Here is a 13,005-nt window from a genome sequence, read left to right on the forward strand (position 1 = left end):
GTCGGTACGAGACCATACGATCTGCATGTTATCTAGAGTTCAACCAGTGTAACGATCTTGCGATCGCTTGGTTTTAGCCTAATAAAAGCACACGTTCCAGAAGGTCCGTGTTTTAATTGCATGTATTAGCTCTAGAATTACCACAGTTATCCAAGTAACTGTTAACGATCTAAGGAACCATAACTGATATAATGAGCCTTTTGCGGTTTCACTATTAATTCGTGTGTACTTAGACATGCATGGCTTAATCTTTGAGACAAGCATATAACTACTGGCAGGATCAACCAGAATAATGTTCATTTCATTATGTAAATATATTTAAAATATAATTACATAAATCTTCAAATATGTAAAATACATGACAACTCACAAATATTTTTGAATAACAAACGATAATATTCAATAATTGTATATATATATATGTTATACTTGACATGTACTATACGAATGTGGCCATAATTAGATAGCATTCACGTTCGCTAGTTATAATTCACAATTGTTTATATAAATATATATACTTATATATAAAATATATATGCATATAATCGTTCAAAAATATCATTTTATTTCAACTTACTAAATATATTATATCACACATGCATATTTATAATTTAAATTCAATTAATTGAATAAAAAATTATTTTATTTTGATGACAAATTGATAATTTTATCTAATTCTGCATTTACGTGTAGACAATATTATATTAGTAAAACCTCCGTCCACAATAGTGTCCTAGAGGATTTTTCAATTATTCACAAAATATTAATTCTTTAGCTACGAAACACCGTCTTCTTTTGAAAAAGACATTTAATACATTATATGCTTATATAATAGTAATAATTATATAACCATATAATAGTATCAATTTTTATATCGGATGAGACTAATAATTAATTAATAATAACATAATTATTACTTAATATGCAAACTGAAATATATGCATCCAATACATATATACGTGATGAGCACACACTGCCACCATGTATAGGTTTTGTGACACGTTTTCTACAATGCTCTTATTTTATTTAGTATTACCATCTAACGTATCTTTTTGTTGCACTAATTTAATAATACAACAGTAAAACTTCATTATTTTTAACTTTTTTAATCATATTGCCTTCTATATGATTATTTTCATATATTATTTATATATGACTTATGCCGGCAAGACTCACTCCATATACATAGTCATATATATTTCACTTGTGAAATTTTTCTCATATGACATGCCTGCTCGACATCACCACCCCTATATAGGTTTTGTGACACGTTTTCTACAACCAGCTCATTTTACTAAGGTATACCACCTAATGTATCTTTATGTTGCACTAATTTAATAATGCAACAGTAAAACTTTATTATTTTTAACTTTTTAATCATATTGCCTTCTATATGATTATTTTCATATATTATTTATATATGACTTATGCCGGCATGACACTCCATATAAATAGTCATATATATTTCACTTGTGAAATTTTTCTCATATGACATGCCTGCCCGACCTCACCACCCCTATAAAGGTTTTGTGACACGTTTTCTACAATGCTCTTATTTTATTTAGTATTACCATCTAACGTATCTTTTTGTTGCACTAATTTAATAATACAACAGTAAAACTTCATTATTTTTAACTTTTTTAATCATATTGCCTTCTATATGATTATTTTCATATATTATTTATATATGACTTATGCCGGCAAGACTCACTCCATATACATAGTCATATATATTTCACTTGTGAAATTTTTCTCATATGACATGCCTGCTCGACATCACCACCCCTATATAGGTTTTGTGACACGTTTTCTACAACCAGCTCATTTTACTAAGGTATACCACCTAATGTATCTTTATGTTGCACTAATTTAATAATGCAACAGCAAAACTTCATTATTTTTAACTTTTTTAATCATATTGCCTTCTATATGATTATTTTCATATATTATTTATATATGACTTATGCCGGCATGACACTCCATATAAATAGTCATATATATTTCACTTGACTTATGCCGGCATGACACTCCATATAAATAGTCATATATGAAATTTTTCTCATATGACATGCCTGCCCGACCTCACCACCCCTATATAGGTTTTGTGACACGTTTTCTACAATGCTCTTATTTTATTTAGTATTACCATCTAACGTATCTTTTTGTTGCACTAATTTAATAATACAACAGTAAAACTTCATTATTTTTAACTTTTTTAATCATATTGCCTTCTATATGATTATTTTCATATATTATTTATATATGACTTATGCCGGCAAGACTCACTCCATATACATAGTCATATATATTTCACTTGTGAAATTTTTCTCATATGACATGCCTGCTCGACATCACCACCCCTATATAGGTTTTGTGACACGTTTTCTACAACCAGCTCATTTTACTAAGGTATACCACCTAATGTATCTTTATGTTGCACTAATTTAATAATGCAACAGTAAAACTTCATTATTTTTAACTTTTTTAATCATATTGCCTTCTATATGATTATTTTCATATATTATTTATATATGACTTATGCCGGCATTACAACTCCATATACATAGTCATATATATTTCACTTGTGAAATTTTTCTCATATGACATGCCTGCCCGACCTCACCACCCCTATATAGGTTTTGTGACACGTTTTCTACAACCCGCTCATTTTACTAAGGTCTACCACCTAATGTATCTTTATGTGGCACTATTTTAATAATACAACAGCAAAACTTCATTATTTTATTATCAATAATTTGTATTAAATACTAGTACAATCGTAAATTGTTTAACATTGTTTAAAATTTTTGTCAAAGTTGAACTCATATCTCGGTAGAACCTTATATCATATGGCTGCAGTTCAATAAAAATTCACCAAGTCCAAAAAATTTTTTCTCAAGTTAAATTCAAAATCTTATCTCATTTTATTAAAAACTGTATAAAATGATATATAAAAAGTTTTTCTACAATTTTCATATGTTGAAATTTTTGTCAAAGTTGAACTCATATCTCGGTAGAACCTCATATCATATGGCTGCAGTTCAATAAAAATTCACCAAGTCCAAAATTTTTTCTCAAGTTAAATTAAAAATCTTATCTCATTATATTAATAAACAGTATAAAATGCTATATAAAAAGTTTTTCTTCAATTTTCATATGTTGAAATTTTTTGTCAAAGTTGAACTCATATCTCGGTAGAACCTCATATCATATGGCTGAAGTTCAATAAAAATTCACCAAGTCCAAAAATTTTTTCTCAAGTTAAATTAAAAATCTTATCTCATTTTATTAATAAACAGTATAAAATGCTATTTAAAAATCTTATTTTCATATGTTGAAATTTTTTGTCAAAGTTGAACTCATATTTCGGTAGAACCTCAATCATATGAAGTTCAATAAAAATTTACCAAGTCTTCTATATAAAATGATATAAAAAAGTTTTTTTTCATATGTTGAAATTTTTTGTCAAAGTTGAACTCATATCTCGGTAGAACCTCATATCATATGGCTGCAGTTCAATAAAAATTCACCAAGTCCAAAAAATTTTTTCTCAAGTTAAATTCAAAATCGTATCTCATTATATTAATAAACTGTATAAAATGATATTTAAAAAGTTTTTCCTCAATTTTCATATGTTGAAATTTTTTCAATGTTGAACTCATATCTCGGTAGAACCTCATATCATATGGCTGAAGTTCAATAAAAAATTCACCAAGTCCAAAAAATCATTTTCTCAAGTTAAATTCAAAATCTTATCTCATTATATTAATAAACTGTATAAAATGATATTTAAAAAGTTTTTCTTCAATTTTCATATGTTGAAATTTTTGTCAAAGTTGAACTCATCTCTCGGTAGAACCTCATATCATATGGCTGCAGTTCAATAAAAATTCACCAAGTCCAAAAAATTTTTTCTCAAGTTAAATTCAAAATTGTATCTCATTTTATTAATAAACTGTATAAAATGATATTTAAAAAGTTTTTTCTTCAATTTTCATATGTTGAAATTTTTTTCAATGTTGAACTCATATCTCGGTAGAACCTCATATCATATGGCTGAAGTTCAATAAAAAATTCACCAAGTCCAAAAAATCTTTTTCTCAAGTTAAATTCAAAATCTTATCTCATTATATTAATAAACTGTTTAAAATGATAATTAAAAAGGTTTTTCTTCAATTTTCATATGTTGAAATTTTTTGTCAAAGTTGAACTCATCTCTCGGTAGAACCTCATATCATATGGCTGCAGTTCAATAAAAAATTCACCAAGTCCAAAAAATCTTTTTCTCAAGTTAAATTCAAAATCTTATCTCATTATATTAATAAACTGTATAAAATGATATTTAAAAGTTTTTCTTCAATTTTCATATGTTGAAATTTTTTGTCAAAGTTGAACTCATCTCTCGGTAGAACCTCATATCATATGGCTGCAATTCAATAAAAAATTCACCAAGTCCAAAAAATTTTTTTCTCAAGTTAAATTCAAAATTGTATCTCATTTTATTAATAAACTGTATAAAATGATATTTAAAAAGTTTTTCTTCAATTTTCATATGTTGAAATTTTTTGTCAAAGTTGAACTCATCTCTCGGTAGAACCCTCATATCATATGGCTGCAGTTCAATAAAAAATTCACCAAGTCCAAAAAATCTTTTTCTCAAGTTAAATTCAAAATCTTATCTCATTATATTAATAAACAGTATAAAATGCTATTTAAAAAGTTTTTCTTCAATTTTCATATGTTGAAATTTTTTGTCAAAGTTGAACTCATATCTCATGTCTTAATTTGTGCCACTAATATGATGGCGTTCTTTTGCTACCAAACACATAATTGTGTATGAAATAAATGCATACTTAAAATACGCAAGTATTCTGTTCATATAGATACATACATAAATGTATATATATTTTTTTATATCATGCATATTTTTAATTTTCGCCACTAATATGATGGCGTCCTTCTGGCTACCAAATTCATATAATTGCGTACCAAATAAATGTATATTTAAAATACACAAGTATTTTGTACACATAGATATACCATGCATATTTTTAATTTTCGCCACTAATATTATGGCGTCCTTCTGGCTACCAAATAAATATATATAACTAACGCTTACTAAATAAATGCATATTTAAAATATACAAGTATTTTGTTCACATATTATACCTTTGCATATTCTTAATTTTCGCCACTAATATGATGACGTTCCTTTTGCTACCAAATAAATATATATAACCAACGCATTATAAATAAATGCATATATAAAATACGCAAGTATTTTGTACACATAGATATACTATGCATATTCTTAATTTTCGCCACTAATATAATGGCGTTCCTTTTGCTACCAAATAAATATATATAACCAACGCATAATAAATAAATGCATATATAAAATATGCAAGTATTTTGTATACATAGATATACTTACTATGCATATTATTAATTTTCGCCACTAATATAATGGCGTTCCTTTTGCTACCAAATAAATATAAATAACTAACGCATACTAAATAAATGCATATTTAAAATACGCAAGTATTTTGTACACATAGTTATACCTTTGCATATTCTTAATTTTCGCCACTAATATGATGACGTTCCTTTTGCTACCAAATAAATATATATAACCAACGCATTATAAATAAATGCATATATAAAATACGCAAGTATTTTGTATACATAGATATACTATGCATATTCTTAATTTTCGCCACTAATATAATGGCGTTCCTTTTGCTACCAAATAAATATATATAACCAACGCATAATAAATAAATGCATATATAAAATACACAAGTATATTTTGTACACATAGATATATTATTTATTTATATATATATAATATATTTATATATTATATAAATTTTCTTCTTATATGCGTAATTGTATAACACATAATTAATAATTATGCATACAATTTTGCATATTTATATATATAAATATATATATAATATTTTTTTATATATGCCTTAAACATATATATTTTATCGAATCGTCAAGCAAAGGATAAGCTTCAGTGGATCGCAGTATGGCAGCTGCTCAACCACTTACAACACCTTGCCTGTTATAAAAGTCGTTTACAATTGATTCAAGGCTTTGTCATTGTATTAAATAATGTTTTAATATATAACTAGCGCGGCACCAGGTGATCGAAGATCCTCCCAATTTACTATGTTATATGTAACATTGGCATCACATCCATCGTCGTCTATTAAATGAATAATAAACTTTTAATGGTTTAGAAGCCATACAATGCAAATTGCCCCTTATTTATCATTGCAGTCCAGCACGGATACGACCTTAGAGGCGTTCAGGCATAATCCAACGGACGTAGCGTCATACCACTGTTCGCTCGAACAAGTATTGTGCCATTGGTCCGTACCTGCGGTTCCTCTCGTACTACGCAGGAATGCTGTCGCAACAACGTTTTGTCATTAGTAGGGTAAAACTAACCTGTCTCACGACGGTCTAAACCCAGCTCACGTTCCCTTGCATGGGTGAACAATCCAACGCTTGGTGAATTTTGCTTCACAATGATAGGAAGAGCCGACATCGAAGGATCAAAAAGCGACGTCGCTATGAACGCTTGGCCGCCACAAGCCAGTTATCCCTATGGTAACTTTTCTGACACCTCTTGTTAAAAACTCTTTAAACCAAAAGGATCGATAGGCCGAGCTTTTGCTGTCCCTGTGTGTACTGAACACCGAGATCAAGTCAGCATTTGCCCTTTTGCTCTATGTGTGGTTTCTGTCCGCACTGAGCTGGCCTTGGGACACCTCCGTTATTATTTGAGAGATGTACCGCCCCAGTCAAACTCCCTACCTGGCAATGTCCTTGAATTGGATCATACCTGAGTAATTGGAGTTATACCAAATTTTTAATTTAAGAACACATAAATGCACTCTCTCATTAATGAATTTGTTTGCGATTATATAACAAACTCGTGATACTTTGATCAAGAAGCTTGCATCAAAACCCAATACCATAAGATATAATAAATATATCCGTATAATGGCTAGGAAATGATACACGTTCCATTTAATCAAGTAAGTAAGGAAACAATAAGAGTAGTGGTATTTCATTGTCGATACTAAACCGAAATTTAATATCTCCCACTTATTCTACACCTCTTATGTCTCCTTACACTGCCAGATTAGAGTCAAGCTCAAAAGGGTCTTCTTTCCCCGCTAATTATTCCAAGCCCGTTCCCTTGGCTGTGGTTTCGCTAGATAGTAGATAGGGACAGTAGGAATCTCGTTAATCCATTCATGCGCGTCACTAATTAGATGACGAGGCATTTGGCTACCTTAAGAGAGTCATAGTTACTCCCGCCGTTGACCCGCGCTTACTTGAATTTCTTCACTTTGACATTCAGAGCACTGGGCAGAAATCACATTGTGTCAACACCCGCTAGGGCCATCACAATGCTTTGTTTTAATTAGACAGTCGGATTCCCCAAGTCCGTGCCAGTTCTGAATTGATTGTTAATTGATAATCGTTATAATTTAAAAGAACTAGCTGGTTGCCCAACTAGTATTCTTAAAAATTTTAGCAAGAAAGTTCCACAATTGGCTACGTAACTAAACTATCCGGGGAACAAGAAACTACCATAAATGATAGAAACTCTATTTACCCAGAACGAGCACATAAACCATGTTATTGTTTCCCAATCAAGCCCGACTATCTCAATCTTCAGAGCCAATCCTTATCCCGAAGTTACGGATCTAATTTGCCGACTTCCCTTACCTACATTATTCTATCGACTAGAGACTCTTCACCTTGGAGACCAGCTGCGGATATTGGTACGGCCTGTTGAGAAGTTTGCGTGTCCCCACCATAAATTTTCAAGGTCCGAGGAGAAAATATCGACACAACAGTATATGTCATGCTCTTCTAGCCCATCTACCATATCTCTCTGCGAAAGACTTCCATGGTAGTACGGCTATAAAACAGAAAAGAAAACTCTTCCGATATCTCTCGACGGCTTCTTTATGGTCGTTCCTGTTGCCAGGATGAGCACGAGGCCCATATTTAATAACAAACGGATACTCAACAGGTTACGGAATTGGAACCGTATTCCCTTTCGTTCAAAATTATTCAAGTTTTTTAATTATGACAAAATATAAATTTTAGTTACTTTTTTACTTGAAAATTTTCGGCTTTCGCCTTGAACTTAGGACCGACTAACTCGTGATCAACCACTGTTCACACGAAACCCTTCTCCACTTCAGTCCTCCAAGGTCTCATTCGATTATTTGCTACTACCACCAAGATCTGTACCAATGACGGCTCCATGCAGGCTTACGCCAAACACTTCTAAGCACACCATTGTACCTTCCTACTCACTAAAGTTTCAAAATTTATATTACAAGTAATATAAATCATCTACTTTAGCGGTAATGTATAGGTATACAACTTAAGCGCCATCCATTTTAAGGGCTAGTTGCTTCGGCAGGTGAGTTGTTACACACTCCTTAGCGGATTTCGACTTCCATGATCACCGTCCTGCTGTTTTAAGCAACCAACGCCTTTCATGGTTTCTGAATGAGTTGTTAATTTGGGCACCGTAACATTACGTTTGGTTCATCCCACAGCGCCAGTTCTGCTTACCAAAAGTGGCCCACTGGGCACATTATATCATAACCTTAAACTTCATATCAAGAAAGTTAAGGTTCTTACCCATTTAAAGTTTGAGAATAGGTTAAGATCGTTTCGACCCTAAGGCCTCTAATCATTCGCTTTACCAGATAAGATTATTTTATACAACAGTTAAATGCACCAGCTATCCTGAGGGAAACTTCGGAAGGAACCAGCTACTAGATGGTTCGATTGGTCTTTCGCCCTATACTCAATTCTGACAATCGATTTGCACGTCAGAACTGTTTCGGTCTTCCATCAGGGTTTCCCCTGACTTCAACCTGATCAAGTATAGTTCACCATCTTTCGGGTCACAGCATATATGCTCAAGGTACGTTCCAGTTAGAGGCATAAATAATATAAATATTATTATACATAACTATATAGAACGCCCCGGGATTGCGTTAATCAACTATAAATAGTTAAAAAACTAATCCCAATAATAGTCAAGTTAATTACGCTATTAGGTTTATATCCCAATAACTTGCACATATGTTAGACTCCTTGGTCCGTGTTTCAAGACGGGTCCCGAAGGTATCCTGAATCTTTCGCATTGTTAATCATACAAGTGCTTATAATAAACATAAAAATCAATGATAATCATGCCATTATATAATTCCGAAAAATTAACGCACTGTACTCATATAATCTATCAGCACTTTATCAAATTTTTGAAATTTATTTTATGTTAAAATGCAAGCACTCTAATTTAAATAAACTCTTATCAAAATTTTTTGATAAATTCCATACATGCTAATAGATTACAATGTCCTTATATGGAAAAAATGCACACTATCGTTATAATATTGATTAAATATTACAATTCTAATGATGAATTTTCCATAACGGATATTCAGGTTCATCGGGCTTAACCTCTAAGCAGTTTCACGTACTATTTAACTCTCTATTCAGAGTTCTTTTCAACTTTCCCTCACGGTACTTGTTTACTATCGGTCTCATGGTTATATTTAGTTTTAGATGGAGTTTACCACCCACTTAGTGCTGCACTATCAAGCAACACGACTCTTTGGAAACATCATCTAATAATCATTAACGTTATACGGGCCTGGCACCCTCTATGGGTAAATGGCCTCATTTAAGAAGGACTTAAATCGTTAATTTCTCATACTAGAATATTGACGTTCCATACACTGCATCTCACATTTGCCATATAGACAAAGTGACTTAGTGCTGAACTGATTTCTTTTCGCTCGCCGCTACTAAGAAAATCCTTGTTAGTTTCTTTTCCTCCCCTAATTAATATGCTTAAATTCAGGGGGTAGTCCCATATGAGTTGAGGTTGTTTAATTACACTTATAGACAATTCTCTGCCTATTTTGAAATATACTATTTTTTCTTGAAGGTCCATAATATTCACAAAATTATTCTTTATACCATATTCGTTAATAAGAGGCAATTCTAGTTTATAAAATAATATATTTTATGCTAGACATTCCTCAATATTATTTGAAATGAATAAAGAACATATAATTCTTCAAATTTCTCATGCAACAGAGTTTTAGTATTTTCATTTATTAATTCATATTATGAATATCTTAAGCGAGAACTTTTAGATTCACACTTATATTATCCAATAATATACAATGTGCTTAAAATTCCGAAAAATTTTAAACAACTTATTTAGCATAGTCTTACAACCCTCAACCATATGTAGTCCAAGCAGCACTAAAAATTAATTAAAGTACATAACAGCATGGACTGCGATATGCGTTCAAAATGTCGATGTTCATGTGTCCTGCAGTTCACACGATGACGCACAGTTTGCTGCGTTCTTCATCGACCCATGAGCCGAGTGATCCACCGCTTAGAGTGATACAATTTTTTTTATTTCATTACGTCAAGAATATTTTTATTGAAAGAAATTAAAAATACACCATTTTACTGGCATATATCAATTCCTTCAATAAAATTTTTTTTTTTATACCTAAATAAATGTTGCGAAATGTCTTAGTTTTACATAATCGATAATAATAAGATATATGACAAGTATATTTTAGCTAAATTTATTTATTATGATCAACATATGTAAAGCGTTAACCTGCAAACAGGTACAACATTGTTTTTCTTTAGGTGTTGCGAACCAATGTATGCGCACTGGAATATGCACAATACATTTTGCAACGCATGTATATTATGGTACATATACACGCAGTTTTTATTTTATCCAAAACACATAAAACACTCTTAATACAGTATATAATAATAATAATACATGACAAACGGTTTTTAGCTAATTTAAATTATTATATGTTGCATAATTGTATCTCATATGATTGAATAAAATATTTATATTTATTAGTTACATAATTTATTAAATATTGCAATTCCCTAAAAGAGAAAAACAAATTTAATTTATTAACGGTTAGATGCATTAAAACAATAATGATCCTTCCGCAGGTTCACCTACGGAAACCTTGTTACGACTTTTACTTCCTCTAAATAATCAAGTTCGGTCAACTTTTGCGAAACAACCGCAACACACAAGGCGTCACAGTGATCACGTCCGGAGACCTCACTAAATAATTCAATCGGTAGTAGCGACGGGCGGTGTGCACAAAGGGCAGGGACGTAATCAATGCGAGTTAATGACTCACACTTACTGGGAATTCCAAGTTCATGTGAACAGTTTCAGTTCACAATCCCAAGCATGAAAGTGGTTCAGCGGTTTACCCGGACCTCTCGGTCTAGGAAATACACGTTGATACTTTCATTGTAGCGCGCGTGCAGCCCAGGACATCTAAGGGCATCACAGACCTGTTATTGCTCAATCTCATTATTGCTAGACGCAATTTGTCCATTTAAGAAGCTAGTGTCCTTATAATGGGACAAACCAACAGGTACGGCTCCACTTATATAAACACATTCAAACACAATAAACATTTTACTGCCACCATGAATGAAGGCTATATAAGCTTCAACACCATAATCCTGAAGATATCTATTTAATATATTTGAGTCTCGTTCGTTATCGGAATTAACCAGACAAATCACTCCACGAACTAAGAACGGCCATGCACCACCACCCATAGATTCGAGAAAGAGCTATCAATCTGTCTTACACACTTATGTTCGGACCTGGTAAGTTTTCCCGTGTTGAGTCAAATTAAGCCGCAGGCTCCACTCCTGGTGGTGCCCTTCCGTCAATTCCTTTAAGTTTCAGCTTTGCAACCATACTTCCCCCCGGAGCCCAAAAGCTTTGGTTTCCCGGGAAGCGACTGAGAGAGCCATAAAAGTAGCTACACCCAATTGCTAGCTGGCATCGTTTATGGTTAGAACTAGGGCGGTATCTGATCGCCTTCGAACCTCTAACTTTCGTTCTTGATTAATGAAAACATCTTTGGCAAATGCTTTCGCTTAAGTTAGTCTTACGACGGTCCAAGAATTTCACCTCTCGCGTCGTAATACTAATGCCCCCAAACTGCTTCTATTAATCATTACCTCTTGATCTGAAAACCAATGAAAGCAGAACAGAGGTCTTATTTCATTATCCCATGCACAGAATATTCAGGCATTTGAAGCCTGCTTTAAGCACTCTAATTTGTTCAAAGTAATTGTACCGGCCCACAATAACACTCGATGAAGAGCACTAATGCAGGTTTTTAAATAGGAGGAACATATAAAAAAAGTACAAGTACCTAATTATATATAAGAACTCCACCGGTAATACGCTTACATACATAAAGGTATAGTACTAACTACAATTGTAAGTTGCACTACCCGTATGAAGCACAAGTTCAACTACGAACGTTTTAACCGCAACAACTTTAATATACGCTATTGGAGCTGGAATTACCGCGGCTGCTGGCACCAGACTTGCCCTCCAATAGGTCCTTGTTAAAGGATTTAAAGTGTACTCATTCCAATTACAGGGCCTCGGATATGAGTCCTGTATTGTTATTTTTCGTCACTACCTCCCCGAGCTGGGAGTGGGTAATTTACGCGCCTGCTGCCTTCCTTAGATGTGGTAGCCGTTTCTCAGGCTCCCTCTCCGGAATCGAACCCTGATTCCCCGTTACCCGTTGCAACCATGGTAGTCCTAGATACTACCATCAAAAGTTGATAGGGCAGACATTTGAAAGATCTGTCGTCGGTACGAGACCATACGATCTGCATGTTATCTAGAGTTCAACCAGTGTAACGATCTTGCGATCGCTTGGTTTTAGCCTAATAAAAGCACACGTTCCAGAAGGTCCGTGTTTTAATTGCATGTATTAGCTCTAGAATTACCACAGTTATCCAAGTAACTGTTAACGATCTAAGGAACCATAACTGATATAATGAGCCTTTTGCGGTTTCACTATTAATTCGTGTGTACTTAGACATGCATGGCTTAATCTTTGA

General features: G+C 32.6%; 4 non-coding genes across 4 annotated transcripts in view; all 4 read right to left on the reverse strand.

Annotated features, from left to right (window-relative positions):
• Positions 1 to 291, reverse strand: part of LOC132797988 (small subunit ribosomal RNA) — a 1,994-nt gene extending 1,703 nt beyond the window's left edge. The window contains exon 1 of the ribosomal RNA XR_009633853.1: positions 1 to 291. This exon is cut by the window's left edge and continues 1,703 nt beyond it. This is a non-coding gene — a ribosomal RNA (small subunit ribosomal RNA).
• A 5,702-nt stretch (positions 292 to 5,993) lies between these two features.
• Positions 5,994 to 9,946, reverse strand: LOC132797990 (large subunit ribosomal RNA). Its single transcript, XR_009633855.1, has one exon. It is a non-coding gene; the product is annotated as a large subunit ribosomal RNA (ribosomal RNA).
• Positions 9,947 to 10,298: 352 nt separating this feature from the next.
• LOC132797987 (5.8S ribosomal RNA) lies at positions 10,299 to 10,476 on the reverse strand. Its single transcript, XR_009633852.1, has one exon. It is a non-coding gene; the product is annotated as a 5.8S ribosomal RNA (ribosomal RNA).
• A 568-nt stretch (positions 10,477 to 11,044) lies between these two features.
• Positions 11,045 to 13,005, reverse strand: LOC132797989 (small subunit ribosomal RNA; the record flags this gene model as incomplete). Its single annotated transcript, XR_009633854.1, has 1 exon — positions 11,045 to 13,005. It is a non-coding gene; the product is annotated as a small subunit ribosomal RNA (ribosomal RNA).

The sequence above is a fragment of the Drosophila nasuta genome, unplaced genomic scaffold (assembly GCF_023558535.2).
Source record: "Drosophila nasuta strain 15112-1781.00 unplaced genomic scaffold, ASM2355853v1 ctg490_pilon, whole genome shotgun sequence".
Lineage (NCBI taxonomy): Eukaryota > Metazoa > Arthropoda > Insecta > Diptera > Drosophilidae > Drosophila > Drosophila nasuta.